Consider the following 12,421-nt stretch of genomic DNA (forward strand, 5'->3'; position numbering starts at 1 on the left):
GCTACTATCAGGAATCTGAGTCTTTTTTAGGGAAGACTCTGAGCGCCCTCCCTTGGAACATCTCTGAGAATTCCCAGGATTGTTCACACATGTCCTTGTCCACTTGCAGCTCTTTGCCTGCAGCAGAGGCTCAAATGTGTCGCTTCTGATGTCCTTCTCCCTCACTTTCATTTCCAGGGTTTCTGCCTCCCCAGCTACCATCAGTAACTGTGCAGCCTCTGGTCAGCCAGGGTCTGTGGCAGCAGCTGCCCAGCAAAATGCCATGTGTCCAGTATGATGAGAGCCAGGCCCAAATCCCAGGCGTCACCCCCACACGGTGTGATAGAGCAGCCAGCCCCTCCAGTCCTCCCATATTCCTTGCTGCAGGGTGTCTGTCTCTTCATGTGGACTGGCCTCGTGGAGTGGGGTGCACGTGGTGGTAAGGTTGTGCTGGCACATATGCCATAGGATGTGAGGGTGGGGGCGAGGCGGGAGTGTGGGCGTGTGGGAAGGTGAGAAGAGGTGTCGTGTGGGAGAGGCACGGTGCATACTGTGGTTACAGATGGATATGGTTGGGAAGGAGGGCCCAGCAGAGATTGCTCTGGCCCTTCCCTTCTGGGTCTCAGAAGCTCTCCAGGTATTCCTGACAAGCAATGGGTAGGCTTCCTACCTGGGCCCCAAACTAAAGGGATTTGTAGGCTATTTCCAAATTGCAAGGAACATAGTGGAAAAAGCATATCTGCCTATGATGAAATGGCTCAGGTCACAGTCACCTAAAGTTTTGGGGTAATAAAATATTTCAAAGCATGGAGCTCATAAAAGAAATAATGACAGGCATCCCTGGAGGTGCAAAGGATGAGATATAATCCAACCCCTCACTGTATAGCAAGACCCAGGGACAGGGGTGTTACAGCTGCTCGGTGTTCACTAGACCAGAAACCAGGCAGGGTGTCGGCTAGAAGTGGGGTGCTGGGTGCTAGGTGATCTCTCATGTTTCTGCATTCAGGATGTACCCTGTGGGATAAGCCTTCTCCTTGTGGGATCCTTGCATGGGGGTCAGGGCAGGCACAGGCTCCTGTGGCTTAGTCATACACAGCCCCAGCAGCTGTCCCTGCTTCCATTCTCCCTGGGTCAGCAGCAGGAGCCCTAACCCTGAGCCACCATGGAGTGGGGAAGGGGCAGCCAGGAGACTCTTGGCTGACAGATTGCTTGGAACACCCTTTATCAATTATATAGCAGTCCCTGTCATTGCCTTTGCAAGTTAGATTTAAAATGAGGTGTGTTTTCTTAATTTTTTAAATTTTAATAGCTTTTGGGGTAGAAGTGGTTTTTTGGCTACACGGATGAATTGTACAGTGATGAAAGCTGAGATGTTAGTACACTCATCACCCAAGTGGTGTACATTGTACCCAATATGTAGGTTTTTTATAGCCACCCAGCATTTCTCCTTCTGAGTCTCCATAGTCCATTATACCACTCTGTATGCCTTTGCCTACCCTTATCTTAGCTCCCACCTATAAGTTAGAACATACGGTATTTGATTTTCCATTCCTGAGTTACTTTACTTGGAATAATGGCCTCCAGCTCCATCAAAATTGCTGCAAAAGACATTACTTTATTCTTTTTTATGGCTGAGTAGTATTCCATGGTGTATATATACCACATTTTTTAAGTCCACTCATTGGTTGATGGGCACTTAGGTTGGTTCGATATCTTTGCAATTGTGAATTGTGCTGCAATAAACATATGTGTGCAAGTGTCTTTTTGATATAGTGACTTCTTTTCCTTTGGGTAGATACCCAGTATTGAATTGAATGGTAGATCTACTTTTAGTTCTTTGTGAAATCTCCATCCTATTTTCCATAGGGGTTGTACTAATTTATATTCCCGCCATCAGTGTGTAAGTGTTCTCTTTTCACCACATGCCCACCAACATGTATTGTTTTTTGACTTTTTAATAATGGCCATTTTTTTTTGAGATGGAGTTTCACTCTTGTCACCCAGGCTGTAGTGCAATGGCATGATATCAGCTCACTGCAACCTCTGCCTCTCAGGTTCAAGTGATTCTCCTGCCTCAGCCTCCTGAATAGCTGGGATTACAGGTGCCCACCACCATGCCCAGCTATTTATTTTTATTTTAGTAGGGATTGGGTTTCACCATGTTGGCCAGGCTGTTCTTGAATTCCTGACCTCTAGCTATCTACCTGCCTTGGCCTCCCAAAGTGCTGAGACTATATAGGCGTGAGCCACCGAGCCCAGCCAATAATGGCCATTCTTAAGGCTCATATACTGTTGGTAGGAGTATAAATTAGTTCAACCATTGTGGAAAACACTGTAGTGATTCCTCAAAGATCCCAAAACACAAATACCATTCAACCCATCAATCCTATTACTGGGTATATACCCAAAGGAATATAAGGAATATAAATTGTTCTATCATAAAGACACATGCACTCATATGTTCATTGCAGGATTATTCACAATAGCAAAGACATGGAATCAACCTAAATGCCCAACATTGGTACACTAGATAAAGAAAATGTGGTATATATACTGTATGGAATACTATGCAGCCACAAAAATGAATGAGATCATGTCCTTTGCAGGAATATGGATGGAGCTGGAGGCCATTATCCTTAGCAAACTAACACAGGAACAGAAAACCACGTGTTCTCACTTACAAGTGGGAGCTAAATGATGAGGATTCATGGGTAGTACAAAGAGAGAAAAAACAGACACTGGGGTCTATCAGAAGGTAAAAGGTAGGGGGAGGGAGAGGATCAGAAAAAAATAACAAATAGGTACGAGGCTTAATATTGAAGTGACAAAATAATCTCTACAACAAAGCCCCCATGACACAAGTTTATCTATATCACAAACCTGCACGTGTAACCGTGAACTTAAAAGTTAGTTTTTTTTAAATGGCCATTCTTGCAGGAGTACTGTGGTACCTCATTGTGATTCTAATTTGCATTTCTCTGATGATTAGTGATGTTGAGCATTTTTTTATGTTTGTTGGCCATTTGTGTATCTTCCTTTGAGAAATGTCTATTCATGTCTTTTGCCCACTTTTTGATGAGATTATTTGGTTTTTTCTTATTAATTTGTTTGAGTTCTTTGTAGATTCTAGCTATTAGTCCTTTGTTGGATGCATGGTTTGCTAATATTTTCTCCCCTTCTGTGAGTTGTCTGTTTACTCTGATGATTATTTCTTCTGCTGTGCAGAAGTCTTTTAGTTAATTAGGTCCCATTTATTTATTTTTATTTTTGTTGCATTTGCTTTTGAGTTCTTAGTTATGAATTCTTTGCCTAGGCCAATGTGCAGGAAAGTTTTTCCTGGGTTATTTTCTTGAGTTTTTATGGTTTCAGGTCTTAGATTAAAGTCTTTTGATCCATCTTGAGTTGATTTTTGTATAAGCTGAGAGATAGGAATCCAGTTTCATTGTTCTATATTTGGCTAGCCAGTTTTCCCAGCACTATTTATTAGATAGGATCTCCTTTCTCCAATTTATGTTTTTGTGTGTTTTGTTGAAGACCAGTTGGTTTTAAGTATTTGGCTTTATTTCTGTCTTCTCTTTTCTGTTCCATTGGTCCATGTGTCTATTTTTATGCCAATACCATGCTGTTTTGGTAACTGTAGCCTTGTAGTATAATTTGAAGTCTGAGAATATGATGCCTCCAGATTTGTTCTTTTTGTTTAGGATTGCTTTGGCTATTTGGGCCTTTTTTGGTTCCATCTAAATTTTTGGATTTTTTTTTTCTAATTCTGGAAAGATGAGGTTGGTGTTTGGATAGGAATTACACTGAATCTGTAGCTTATTTTTGGCAGTGATATGGTTAGGCTGTGTCCCCACCCAAATCTCATCTTGAATTGTAGTTCCCATAATCCCCATATGTTGTGGGAGGGATCCAGTGGGAGACAATTGAATCATGGGGCAGTTACTATCATGCTGTTCTTGTGATGGTGAGTGAGTTCTCATGAGATCTGATGGTTTCAGAAGGAATTTTCCCCCACTTCACTCTGCACTTCTCCTTGCTGCTGCCATGTGAAGAAGGATGGGTTTGCTTCCCCTTCTGCCATGATGTAAATTTCCAGAGTCCTCCCCAGCCCTGTGGAACTGTGAGTCAATTAAACCTCTTTCCTTTATAAATTACCCAATCTTGAGTATTTCTTCATAGCAGCCTGAGAATGGACTAATACAGGCAGTATGGTCATTTTCATGATAATGACTCTTCCAATTCATGAGTTTGGGCTGTGTTCTAGTTTGTGTCATCTGTGGTTTCTTTCAGCAGTGTTTTGCAGTTCTCTTTGTAGGGATCTTTCACCTTCTTGGTTAAGTATATTCCTGGGTATTTTATTTTTTGCAGCTGTTGTAAAAGGGATTAAGTTCTTAATTTGATTCTCAACTTGTTCATTGTTGACATAAAGCAATGCTACTGATTTGTATACATTGATTTTGTAACCTGAGACCTTACTGAATTCATTTATCAAATCTTGGAATCTTTTGGGGGAGTCTTTAGGGATTTTAGATATATGATCATCTAATTGGTGAACAGCTTTAATTTGACTTCCTCTTTTCCAGTTTGCTCTTTCTCTCTCTTGCCTGATTGTCCTAGCTAGGACTTCCAGTAGTATATTGAATAGTAGTGGTAAAAAGTGGGCATCTTTTTCTTGTACCAGTTTTTAGGAGGAATGTTGCAACTTTTTCCCATTTAGTATGATGTTGGTTGTGGGTCTGTCATATATCTATGGCTTTTATTATATATGAGGTAAATCCCTTCTATGGCTAGTTTGTTGAGGGTTTTTATCATAAAAGATGCTCTATTTTATTGAATGCTTTTTCTGCACCTATTGAAATGATCATATGATTTTTGTTTTTAATTCTGTTTATGTGATATATCCCATTTTGAAGTATGTTTTAATTGGCCAGTTTTTAGGGGAGGTTATTTTAGACAAAGGTGAAGATTAAAGGGTCTGCAGTGGCCCTGCCTAGGCAATGGAGCCAGCAGCATCAAGCTAGAGGTGATATGCTCATTAATCGAGAAGAACCACTGAGCATATCACCTCTAACTTCTAGTTTTTGCCTTGGCTGTGAATTGGTTGAAGGAAAATGGAGGATTGTACATGGTGCAAAGGGGCACAGTTGAGTTAGTGGTTTTGATAAATGGACCAACTTAGGCAGAATATAGGACACTGAGGATAACTGATACTACGAGAACAGCTTCAGATTCTGCTTCTGAAGCTGGGAGGCTGGGGAAGCCATCACAGCGAAGTCTTTCCTGCCCGGTCAGACCATTGAGAACTTCAGGTTTCAGGCTATAGTAGGGTTGGCTGGAGCCAAAGTATGGCAGCTGGAAGATATGATCTTACTTACTTAAAAGAAATGCACAATCAAAGCCTGGCAGGACAAGGCTTTATTGCAAATGCTTCTTCACTTGCAGAGATCAGACCTGATGAAGAAAGTAGCCAGGTGAGATGCAGGGAAGGAGAGCTTGGAAAACCAAATTCTGTCTCAAGCCACCTGCCTTCTCCTGGCTTTGGCTGAGAGTATTAAGTACCTTCCAGCCAGCCCCACCCAACATGCACATGTGAGCACATGTGTGTGCAGCTTCTGTCCCTCACTGCTGCAGGGGACAGATTTGAGCTTGCCCCCATGACATCCTTAGACACGCATAAACTCATAGTCACTTCTGCCCACTCCTGGCCAGGACCCGGGTTCCCAAGGATCAACCAAGATCCCTGTTTCCCAGAGCCTTGCCCTGGTGGCTGTCGCTCAGCAATGCTTGGGCTGGAATCACAGCTCTGACCCTGCTCATTCCCCTGGAGCCTCTTTGAAATATTCCCTGGATGGCTGGGACTGCAAGGAAACAAAGGAATGCATTTGTCCTGTTGGAAGTCTGGAAATCTAAGTAGCCTGAGTGCCTGGAGATTAGGCTGTATTCTGCAAGCTGAATTTTCCAACTCTCCTGGCTAGGACCCCTTGTATTAGTCCATTTTCATACTAATATAAAGAATATGGATGTCTTTGAGTTGGGGTATCCATATTCTTCTGCCTGTAAACATTGGAGCTCTTGGTTCTTGGGCCTTTGTACTCTGAGACTTAGACCAGACCCCCACCTTTAACTCCCCCACTGAGAGTTACACCATTGGCTCTATTAGTTTTCAGGCCTCCAGACTTGGGCTGAATTATATCACCAGCTTTCCTGATTCTCCAGCTTGCAGATGGCAGATTATGGAACCTCTCAGTCTCCATAATCATGTGAGCCAACGCCCATAATAATTCTGTCTCTTCTCTCTCTTTCTCTGCTCTATTATACACACACACATATGCAGATCTTCAACTTACAAGGGGTTTATCAGGATATAAGTCAAGGAGTGTTACTGAATGAGTGTTGCTTTCAAACCACTGTAAAGCCAAAAACTTTTAAGTCAAACCATTGTAAGTCATGGTTTGGCCATTGTAAGTCATGCCCAAGACTGGGTAATTTATGAAGGAAAGAGGCTTAATTGACTCACACTTTCACATGGCTGGGGAGGCATCAGGAAACTTACAATCATGGCAGAAGGTGAAGGGGAAGAAAGGCATCTTCTTCACAAGGTGGCAGGAAGGAGAAGAGCCAAGTGAAGGGGGAAGAGCCCTCTATAAAACCATCAGATCTCGTAAGAACTGACTCACTATCACAAAAACAGCATGGGGGAAACTGCCTCCTGGGTTCACTGATCTGCCTCCACTTTCTAGGGAAAAGAATTTGCAAATAAGGAAGTTGCAGACATCTTGCTGCTGGCAGCGTGCATGAACTGCTTACATCCTATTAACGAATATAAGCTTAAACACATTCTAAAGCAATTCTCTGTGAACTTGAAAATCATTGAGTGGTTCTATTATTTTTGCCTTGACCATATAAGGCTAGTTACTTAAATAACACAAGTTCTAGGAGTACATTACCAATAATGAGGTTATTTCTGTCAAGCAATGAGGGGAGGAAGTGGTGAGTAATGCCTGCCTCTGAGGTAGCCATAGGGTAGAAATGTCTCCCATTTGAACCCATATGGATGCCTGCCTTAAATGCTAGTTGTTAGAAAGATGTACATTGGAAACCTTATTGCAAATAAGTGTCACTGCAAGTTGTAGGGTTAACCAACAAGCAACTAAATTGGTAATGACAAAGCTAAGTTAATAGGAGTCTGTAGTTAAAAGGCAAGAGTAACAGTAATTAAAACCACAGCCACTCAGGATGGCATCTCTTCAGACCTTGCAATTGTGCATTTCTGTGGGAGCATTAGTGCTGCCAGACTCTTTAGGAGGGCTTGGCATCAGAATACTCTGGAAACACATTAATAAATTAAGTCTGTGCTGCAAGATGGAGGAAATGTTATCTGTTAAAATTCCTCGTAGGAAGGGAACCATACTTCCCTGCAAAACATCCCTTGGTGGGTCTTTGGGCTAGGAGATAAGTGACCACCAGACCAGAATCAGGAGGGAGCTTTGAGGCAGAGGTGGGTGGGGGGAAGAGGGGTGGGGAATATGTGTCCACTGCTCTGGGCAAGACAGGGAGAAAGGGACAATGAGGTAGTTGAAACCCTCTATCTGCAGCATGACCTCTCTGCGTGAACATCTCTGTTATAGGCTAAATGTTTGTGTCCTCCTGCTTCAAATTATTGTGTTAAAACTCTAACCCTACCCGCAATGTGACTGTATCTGGAGGTAGGGCTTTTATAGAGGTAATTATGGTTAAATGTGGTCACAAGGTTGGGGCCCTGAGCCAGTCGTATTAGTGTCCTTACAAAAAGAGACACTGGAGACCCTGAGAATAATCTCTCTCTCTCTCCCTCCCTCCCTCCCTCCCTTCCTCCCTCCCTCCCTCCATCTCTCTCTCTCTCTCTTGCTTTCTCTCACTCTCTGTCTCGCTCGCTCTCTTTCTCTGCCAGTGAGAAGGTGGCCTTCTGCAAGGCAGGAAGAGAACCCTCAGTAGAAACTGAACCTGCAAGGACCTTGACCTTGAACTTTCCAGCCTCCAGAACTACAAGAAAATAAATTTCTCTTATTTGAGCCACACAGTTTGTGGTATTTTATTAAGGTAGCTCGAGCAGATGAAGAGAGCCTCCTACCTCTACCAACCCCCCAACCTCCCAGCTTACAGAGTACAAAGGGGTTGGGGGGTGGGAGCTAGGGAGGTGGCTGGACTCTGTGCTCTAATTGGCCCTTAGGTGAGCTCCTGTGGACCCTGGGGCAGGTGAGAGGTGGTGGGAGCCCAGTGGCATAGAGAGAAGCAGCAGAAAGTCAGCCATGGCAACTTGGAGACATCAGCCAGAGTTCTGGTCTTCCGCAGGCTGTGCGACTGGATTTGGAGGCAGCAGGGGCCTCAGCTGAGAGCTGGGAGACACATATAAGCATTGTGTTAATAACTTTGGTGCTTACATAATTGGGTATCAGTAAGGAGGCCTGATGAAAGAAGACAGGGAAGACCAGGAATTTCATGTTGTTGTGCCTAAGAGCTCAGGAAGGCACCTGAACACTTGGACTGCTGGTGAGAGGTGGGAGAAGCCTCTGGGCTCCCTGTGGCTGCAGCCACAGCCCCCTCTTTGAGAACCACTAGTCAAAGTCGTGGGTTCCAAGGAGGCCCCCAGGAGGCTACCCACTTGCATTTTCCAGCTCACGCTCAGCCATGTTCTTCTAAAACTCTAGGCCCCACAACCTGCAACCTGGGCCTCAGTCACTTGGGATGATTTCCCTGTGAAGAGGGTCCGCTTATAGTTGAGTCCATCACAGTGGCAGTGGAGCCAGTGTCACCTGGTGATGCCTCTGAGGGCTGACACAGCCATCTGGGCTTGAGACCACCCCAAGTTCCCTGTGCAGAGGCCCCCTCCTGTCTATTTTCTGCTTTTCTGCTGCCATATTCTTCCCAGCCATGCCTGGGCCCAGCCTGGTCCTCATACTAGCACCCTCACCCTCCTCCTCTCAGCTCCCGGGCAACCTGCCATGTTCGTCCCCTGCCTTTAACCCAGGGCTCCTAATAGGGGTAGAGGCTGATGTGTCCTATCAAAATCGTCTGGGCAGTGTTCTCTCTCCATGTGGGCTCCACACCTCCAGCAGTGTGACTTGTGGCCGCTGCATCAAGAGCTGGAGTCTATTCCCCCACCCCTTGAGTCTGGGCTGGCCTCATGACTCGTTTTGGCCAATGAAATGCCATGGCCTGGAAACATGCGGGTTCTGAGCTGAAGCCTTCAGGGGCCTCGCGTCCTTCTGCTCTCTGTCTTGCTCCCCAACCTTTGCTGTGAGAACGAGCCCAGACCAGCCTCCTGGAGGATGACAGACCACATGGTACAGAGCCCAGTCATCCCAACCAAGGCCCAGACACGGGAGACGGCCCAGCCAAGATCAGCAGCTCCCCAGATTTTGGTCTGCCCTAAGGGGAACAGTGGACCCTGCAACTGCCCAAAGCGCTAAATGCACGAACCCTCCCTCTACATGGGGTCTTCTCCCAAGCTGACCTTTAGGGTCTTGATGAACCCTGCCTAGCTACCTCCATGACAGCCCTCACCTTCCAAGCAGGGCTTCTCAGAGAGGCTGGCCAGTGGGAGGGTCCCAGAGCCCCTGGAGGAGGCCACCATGCCCTCAGCCTTGCAAGCCAGAGCAAGACGTGAACCCAGTCTGTAGAAAGATGTACCCTTGGCCCTCGGATGCTGTCCTAAGGGCTGCAATGGGCAACTCCACAGATTGAGGCACTCAGGGAGGCAGTTACGCCTCCCAGTCAGCCTTGGGAAGAAGATGTGGCTGTGAACACAGGACCAGCTGCCCTTCAACCGGCCTGTGCAGTGGGATGCATGAAGGACTGGTCTCAAATCCAAATGTTCACTGTCCCCACGTCTCGCTCATGAGTGTCTGCTTTCCACTGGTTTCTAGCTGGGAAGCCGAGGTGGTGAGAGTTTTCCTGAAAGACTGGGTGTCTGGTGTTCATGTTGGACCCCAGGTGGGGTGAGGCTTTCAAATTTGAGCAGTTTCTCCTACCCCCTCTCCCACCCGCTCCTTCTCCAGGCCTGGGCCAACCACTTAGAAACATGGGATCTTGGTGTAAGGCCCCCATAGGTCACCCAAAGCGCCCTGCTTTGCAGAGTGAGACCTCACAAGGCCTTACAAGGGCCCAGCTGGTGTTGATAGAACTTGGCCAGACCCTTGCAGCAACACCAAGATCATGGCTTATAGGGCAGTCTGCCCTGGAATGGTGTGATTCCAGCTACTAGAAAAGACTTCTTGGCTGGGCATGGTGGCCCATACCTGTAATCCCAGCACTGTGGGAGGCTAAAGTGGGAGGATCCCTTGAGCCTAGGAGTTAGGATCATCCTGAGCAACAAAGTGAGACCCCCATCTCTACAAAAAGTCAAAATATTAGCTAGTCCCAGCCAACTCAGGAGGCTGAGGCAGGAGGATTGCTTGAGCCTGAGAGGTCGAGGCTAGAGTGAGCTATGATTGTGCCACTGCACTCCAGCCTCAGACAGAGTGAGACCCAGTCTTCAAAATAAAAAAAAAGGAAAAAGAAAAAGAAGGAGAAAGGGAGGGAAGAACGGAGGGAGGGAGATATATGGAAGGAAGAAAGGGGAAAGAAAAAGAAAGAGAAAAGAGAAAAGGAAAGAAAAAAGGAAAAGAGAGAGAAAGAGAAAAAGGAAGGAAAAGAAGTCTTCCTGCTCGTCTGAACCCTTCTTCCCGTGCTTTCTCCTTGTATCAGTTTCCTAAGGCTGTGTAACAAATTACCACAAATTCTGTGGCTTAAAACAACGAAATGCGTTTCCTCATCGTCCCGGAGGCCAGAAGTCCAAATCGAGGTATTTTCAGAGCCATCTTTCTCTGACTCTTCTAGGGCAGGATCCGCCCTTGCCTCTTGCAGCTCCTGGCATTCCTTGGCTCGTGGCAGCATCCCTCCAGTCTCCGCCTCGTCTTCACACAGCCTTCCTTGCTGTCTCTCTGCATGGCCCCTCCTGTCCTCCTCTGAGGACACCAGTCATTGGATTTAGGGCCCACCCTAAATCTATGATGATTTTGTCTTGAGATCCTTGACTAGTTATGTCTTGCAAAGACCATTTTTACCAAAGGTCGTTTTCCGAGGCTCTGAATGCACACGAATTTGCAGAGGGACACTATTTAACCCACTCCACTCCCTCATGGTTCCTCCTCTGCCCCAGGCCCCCACTGAGCACTTGTGCTTCCTCGGCCCCCAATAGCCCTGCAGGTACAGACATCAGCCATGCTCCCTGGCTTCATTTCAGGACAGACAGCCCTGCTCCTTCCACGGCTCTCTCCAGCCCTAGTCTTGCTTCATGATCTCCAAACTCATCACTATCCTGTTCATCCCCCTCTGGACCACCAGTTTGTCAGAGTCCCTCTTAAAACATGGCTCTTGACATGAGACTGGGAATCAAACTCCCAACCACTTCTCGTGCTGGGTGTGGTGCTCCTGACAAAACAGCCTAGGCTGGCACTGCCTTGGGTGCCTGAGGGCACGACACTCTTGCCCGGGGCCTTCCCAGCCCCTGTTTCTCACAGGAGCTACCTGGTCTCCTCCAGCTGCAATTTCAGTTGATGTTTTGACCCTAAATTCAGGATGTAACATTTGCCCCACTGAGATCCCCTGTTGGAGGTCTGGGGATTCCCCACACCTGTGGCCTTGGGAATGTCGTGTTTTGGGGCCCAATGCTGCCCTCTGCTTCTCCCTGACAGCCCTAAGCGGAGAAAGCACCAGGGAATTGTAGAAAATCTCAGCTTTTGGGCCTATCGGGGTGGATCATGCCCATAACTTTAGCATTTTGGGATGCCAAGGCAAGATGATCACTTGAGGCCAGGAGTTTGAGACCAGCCTGGGCAACACAGTGAGACCCTATCTCTTCAAAAAATTAAAAAATTAACTGGGCATGATGGCATGGTCCTGTAGTCCCAGGTACTTAGGAGGCTGAAGTGGGAGGATTACTTGAGCCTAGGAGTTGGAGGCTGCCGTGAGCTATGATTGTGCCACTGCATTCCAGCCTGGGTGACAGAAGGAAACACCATTTCTGTATTTTTCTTTCTTTTTTTAAAGGCCTCATCTTTTGAGGCGTGGGCTTGAATCAACCTTTTTTTTCTGCTTCCCCTTAGCTCTACCCCAATCCTCCCAAAGCAGCTCCAAGCCAGCCCTGGCCCTCTGGAGGACAGGTGGCCCCTCAGATGGGGTCTCTTCCTGCTTTTGTTGGTATAGCTGGAGCACCAGAAGGAGCTGTTCTTAACACAGAAGGGCCTGAGACAGAAACTCAGAGCAGACAACTGCCTCTCTCTGGGATCCCCCATCCAAGGCTCTGAATCCTCACTCAGAAACACACACTGACTGAGCCTTTGGTGTGCAGCTTGGCCACAGTGTTCCTCGGGCTGGCCGCTTTGGCTAAAGCCCCAGCATCTCAAACCTCAAAGCCCAGCCC

This window comes from Aotus nancymaae, unplaced genomic scaffold (genome assembly GCF_030222135.1).
Source record: "Aotus nancymaae isolate 86718 unplaced genomic scaffold, 86718_ANA_hifiasm-v0.15.2.pri h1tg000059l, whole genome shotgun sequence".
NCBI lineage: Eukaryota > Metazoa > Chordata > Mammalia > Primates > Aotidae > Aotus > Aotus nancymaae.